This window comes from Polypterus senegalus, chromosome 11 (genome assembly GCF_016835505.1).
Source record: "Polypterus senegalus isolate Bchr_013 chromosome 11, ASM1683550v1, whole genome shotgun sequence".
Lineage (NCBI taxonomy): Eukaryota > Metazoa > Chordata > Cladistia > Polypteriformes > Polypteridae > Polypterus > Polypterus senegalus.
In genome coordinates this window covers 24,124,172-24,130,421 of record NC_053164.1, presented here as the reverse complement: position 1 = coordinate 24,130,421, position 6,250 = coordinate 24,124,172, and positions in this window count along the sequence as shown.

Genomic DNA, 6,250 nt, shown 5'->3' with positions numbered 1-6,250 from the left:
GAAATACTTCTTGTGTCCACAAAGTTTCCGGGTAAAGTGGGAGCCTCACAAAAAAAGGATTGCCAGTCCCCACAGCACTCCCTGGCAGTACCTTCAAAACCCAATAGGGCTGAGCCAAAGAACTACAGTTTCCAAGCTGCAATGTGGGAATCCACGGCGCTGCTGCAACCCATGTGAGCTGCTATCTAGTATTCTAGGGATACAATGCCCTTTGCATACTCTCTCCTACCATTCAGAGGGGGTACCATCCAGATAAATTTCCCAGCCATTCCTCACAAGGCAAAATATGTATCTTAATGTCATTTTATTGGTTTCCTATCTGATTATGTATTGGTGAACTATCTCTTTGGGCATCTGTGGGTATGTTCCATGTTTTTTGTGAGTAGAAACCCAAGAGGCAGGGCTTCCTGTCCACCTCGATTTAGGAACCACCAGCTCTGGAAAGGCTGTGGAGACAGGCAGCTCAGTGGGAATCATTGCTAAGTCTTCTGGGGTGTGTGTATTATTGTTTATGGTTGGATTTGTCTTTTTTTATATAATTTTGCTCTCTCTTTGGATTCTGGTTACTGGATTTTTTGGAGTACTTGTTCAGCTCTTTTAATGCTTTAATGCATCTGGTTGCTCTGTGGCACCTTAGTTAAATTTCTTGCAATTTTTAAATAAAGATTCTTTCTTTAACCTGTCTTTGCACAAGCCAATGTTTTCAGTTTCCCGCCTCTGGTTGGAGTTTTTGTGAAATTCAAAGACAAAGACCAGCTATTTGAGCGAAATGTAAGCCCACCAAGGTGAGGCATTTTCCAGGTAGGCAAAACAGGCCTGGCCTGGCCAGTGAAGCGTTTGTGAGGCATTATTGAGGACTCACACCCTTTTGCTTTCATGGAAGCTCCAATTCATGACAAACAAAGACGTGGGTAGATTTGTCATTACTCCTCCAAGAAAAGAGAAAAAACCGAAATTGTCTCTGAAATAACTTGAAACTGACCAATGTAATTGGCACCATCATTGTTTATTGTAAATTTAACAAAAAATCACACTTTGCTTTAGTTTTTTTGATTCATACAGAATATTTAAAAAAATAACACAAATGAAAATTGGATGGAGAAAAATAATGAGTCCCTATCATAACCTTTAGAAGCAATCACTGGAAACAAGCAGTTCCTGGAGCTCTCAATGAGACTTCTGCACCTGTCCACAAGTAGTTTGGCCCAATCTTACTGAGCAAATAATAATAATTATTATTTTATTTATATAGTGCCTTTCCATTGCTCAAGCTGCTGCAGCTGTGTCAGGTTTGAAGAGGACCTTCTCTAGTCTGCATGTTTCAGTTTAATCAATAGAAGTTTGTAGGATTCAAATCTGGGCTCAGAGAAGGCCATTTCAGAACAGTCCAATGTTTTGTTCTTAGCAGTTCTTTGTGTTTTGGCTCATTATACTGTTGAGGAATCCATGACCTGTGACTGAAGCAGAGCTTTCTGATGCTTCTCTCCAGAATGTCTTGTTGGTCATGAGATTTTATTGTTCCCTGCACAGACACAAGGCACCCTGTCGACCACACAGCTAAACAGCCCTAAAACATAACTCTCCTCCATATTTCACAGTAGGAATGGTGTTCATTTCTTTGAATGGTTCATTTCTTAATCTGTGGGCATAACAGCTGATGTGACTTGGCATAAAGCTCCAGGGACATTCTCCCAGAAGCACTTTTATCAAGTGTATTTATTTTGCTTAAAATTGTCCAAAATGTTTCCAGGGCAAGAGTCAACCTGTGAACATTGCAATCGAGCCCCAGCCTTGCTGGGGCACAATTTTCTTGGCAGGCCCACGAATTAACATGTAGGACAAATATCTTTGCATGCCTTGTTGATGCCACATGGGTGGGACAGGCATTCCAGCCAGAAGAGGGGATGACTCCTTACTCAGACAGGAGACTCCTAGTGGAACAATAGGTATTCTGGTCAGGGAGGAGAAAGGGATCCTTCTCCTTAATAAAAGGGACCACCCTCCCTTATCCAAAGGATTCAGAGCTGGAATGGTGTGGATCAGGGGTGCCCACACTTTTTCAGCTTGCGAGCTACTTTTAAAATGACCAGGTCGAAATGATCTACCTACATTAAAAATTATATATATATATATATATATGAGTATATTTTATACATAAAATATATGTTGTCGTACCTTGCATAACTGAATAACCTTTATGGCACAATAACAATTCAATACATTTATGGTCACTACAGTACAGTATTTGGATTTAATAATCGTCATGTGAGAAAAGGCTGACTCACATAAATAAGTAGAGCCGAATAATGCAGTCAAGGAGCTTTTGAATTCAACCGAGTGAAAAATGACGGCTGTCCAATTAACTGCGATTTTAGTTCCCTCTCCTTTCTCTTTCTCAGATCTCTTTTCGGAAGGAAGTCAGTTTCGTAGTTTTTATGAACAGTTCGAAAGTGCCTTTCCACATTTTCCTTCTTTGGAATAGCAATGACAGATTGACAGATCAGACAAACGCACTTCGATTGTGACATTGTGAGAAAAAAAATCCTCTTCCAATTCCACATCCAGCCCATACTCTCCCCAAACAATTTTTTTTAAATCCCATCTTTAGTCGATATAAATTAGAAGGCTAACTAGATCACAGCCGGAGTTTTGCAGTAGCTCACGCGTTTGATCGTGCGTGCGGGATGACCAGTGTGTTAGAAGAGAAGAGATCTCAGACTGGCCGCCCCGTATGTCAATCAAGTGGCAAATGCCATAGGGAGGATATATGATATACTAACGTTTAAAAAAAATTTTTTGAACGCAACGCGATCTACCTGCACTACCTTTGCGATCTACTAGTTGATCGAGATCGACGCATTGGGCACCCCTGGTGTGGATCAACACTCAGTTGGAGGAAAGCAGTGTAGTGGTGATGGTGGTGAGAAGTATTGAGGATAGAATCTTGTGCTTGTGTTAACTTAGTGCTATACTTTGTTAACATTCTAGAGGAGTAAATAAATGCAATAAATGCACTGTTATTTGAACCTGGGACTTGGTGTGATCGTGTTTGGTGCTCGCTGATGCCCCTGGTTCTTTCACTGCCTATCAGACAGCCTTGGTGTCACAATCAGTCCTAACAGTTGTGTTTAGTGTACTCCTAGATGGCCTTAAAGTGGAGAAGGACAAACAAACTGTAACTTCCTTTACCACACTACTAACACATAGACTTATCTTGCTCAACTGGAAGAATTCTAACTCACCTCTTTTAAGTCAGCGTGTAACCGATGTTCAATGCTACTTGAAATTGGAAAAAATCTAATTCTCACTTAGAGGGACTTAGAGGATATCCATCCATCCATTATCCAACTCACTATATCCTAACTACAGGGTCATGGGGGTCTGCTGGAGCCAATTCCAGCCAACATAGGGTGCAAAGCAGGAAACAAACCCCAGACAGTGCGCCAGCCCACCGCAGGGCATGCACACAAACACACACAACCACACACTAGGGACAATGTAGAATCGCCAATCCACCTAACCTGCATGTCTTTGGACTGTGTGAGGAAACCAGAGTACCCAGAGGAAACCAATGCAGACACGGGGAGAACATGCAAACTCCACGCAGGGAGCACCCGGGAAGTGAACCCGGGCCACCGTGCCGCTTGCCTGTACCATGGGTTTGGAGCATGGAAGCTCAACCCTGTTGGGGCCCATGGCCACCGCCATTTGTGCCTGGAGAGCTGCTGAGCCCTTAATTCTACCACACCCGGAAATGCTGTCAGAACTGGGTCAACCAACACAGTAGAGTCCAAAACAGAACTGCAGTATTGAATCAAGATTGCGACTTTAATGGCCAGTGTAGGAAGTGACGTCATCAGAGGCGGGACCGGAAGTGACATTATCAGAGCTGGGGACTGGAAATGATATCATCGAATGCACCGGGAAACCAGAAGTGATGTCATCCAACCCTGCAGGATTTCCTGAGAATGTTATACAAGGGACTGAGAAAGACAGTTAGTGCACCCTGCCACCCCCTAGTCGGACGTGGAATTGCCATTATTCAGGCCCTTTAGTTGACTCCTACTCACATGTGTGTGACACCAGGGATTAAATACTAGAAGGGCCCATTCTTTTTAATCCAGCTCAGGTATTCTTAAAGGTGTGTGCTGCCTTCATGGCACAGATTTTGCCCACTTCTCTGTTGGGGTGCATTTAGGTTATGCTCTACTTTCATCCTCTGACATCATGATGGTTTGGTCTGACTTCAGAACTGCCTATGCCTCTAATCTTATAATAAGCACAGCATTTCACTTTTCTCATATCAAAAGCTCAATGCCGTCTACCTTTCTCCATAGCTGTACAGCACTTGTGTTGCGCCAGTACATGTGAATTCTCTTACCATATATCATGGCTTGATTTTATTTTTTATATTTACTTTACTTTACTTATTTTCGGTAAGTGACATAAGTCAAAAAACTAAGAATTTCCCATGTTCTTTACACCTGTCAACCTGAATTATGAGACACAGGTTAAAGAGCAATGTTCCCAAAACCCCTATTTCACATTTTACAAGCATATACACACTGGTTAGTTTTTGCAAGTTTAAAGACATACTGTACATTCTAATAAACAGTAACACCTATTTTCAACATTTGCTTTACATTTTCATATCCTTCCCAGAATTCAAGACTCTGTTAAACTTCCCATCAGTATGTTTAGCTGATAGTTCAAAAGAAAAACAGCTCTAACGGTCTCCTTTTCTAAAGTGGTCTCAGACATGGCCCACAATATTGTCTAAAATGTTTATCTCTAAACCTTTGTAAGCCCATCCTTTTAGTCTCATGCAGGGTGTCGGTCAGTGCAGCTTTTCACCCAATATACTCACAGTATGTTGCTTTCAGTCATTAGTCCTGTGCCTGCATTTTGTTGCTCCTATCCTTCTTCTAAACTTCCACTAAGCCCTTTAAACTCAGTTTTTTGTTTTTTTTTTCGATTTTCTGCTACTTTGGTATAACTGGCTATAGTTTTATCACCCTTCACTCAATATTCAAGTTCTACCTCTTAAAATAAAAGTCAGACATTTTCTTCAGAATTTTTACACCTGGAGTTATGTTGTATACACATTATGATATATGGCCGCCAGTTTATCCCGGCCAATATCCCCAAGCCGCTAGATGGAGCCCTCCCTGCAACATGGAGGTGCCTCGATTTCCAGCAGGGCATCATGGACCTTGGAGTTTTAATTCACAGCCCTGCTGGATAACTAGGGGTACTGCCAGAGGACACTGCAGGAAGGGTCAGGGAAGGGTATTTTCCATATAGCCATATCATGGGGACAGAAGAAATGACGTACTTCCGGCCTGAAGAAAAGAAGGAGTTTTCATCTGACCCGGAAGTGCTGGGAAATCACATGGACTAAGGGATGGAAGCACTTCCGGGTCATGGACTATAAAAGGACTTTGGGAGATCCCAGGGGGAGGGCTATTGGGAGGAAGGGTGACTGGGCTGCTGGGAGTGGAGGATTAGTGATTATATTATTATGTTATTGATTCATTATTGGAGTATTGTGGAGGTGGAGGTGCTTTGTGCACTACTGTTGTTATAAATTAATTATTGGGACTTTTTACTGTGTGTCTGGTCGTGTTGTCTGAGCGTTCAAGGGGCAACAGTGACCCCTAACTGTCAAAACATGTTGCAGCAGAATAAATTGTAAAACTCAGTAATGTTTTGCCAAAAAAGCACTTTGAATATCGATAATAATAATAGATTTATGTAGCACTTTTCTCGGTACTCAAAGCTCTTACATAGTGAGAGGAGAGCCATTTCAACCACCACTAATGTGTAGCATCCTTCTTCTTTTTCGGTCCCTAGCAAACAGCTGGATGAGGGTGACCTCAGAGCCAGTATGCTGCCTTGGGTGCCACTGGGTCCCAGAATTTCTTTCATGATGAGATTTGTTTCAGATTTCTTTCATCCTGTTGGTCAACTGCAATGTTTTTAGATTCCCTCAAGTTGATTTGGCAATTTCTGAGGTTATCTTCAATTTATTTCATCCAGGTCATTTCCAGTACTGCCTTCTGCACCTTTCATTGTGATGGTCGTTGCCACAGTAGCAATCTGTGTGGAAGCCTTCTGTCTGCTATCCTGCATATGTGTCCGAAATATCACAGTCTGCATCTCTGAGTTTCTTCTTCAATTCTGGAATGCTGCTTGCATCGAATTTGAATAGTGTCCTTTCAGATGTGATTATGGACTGAGGCACCAAGAA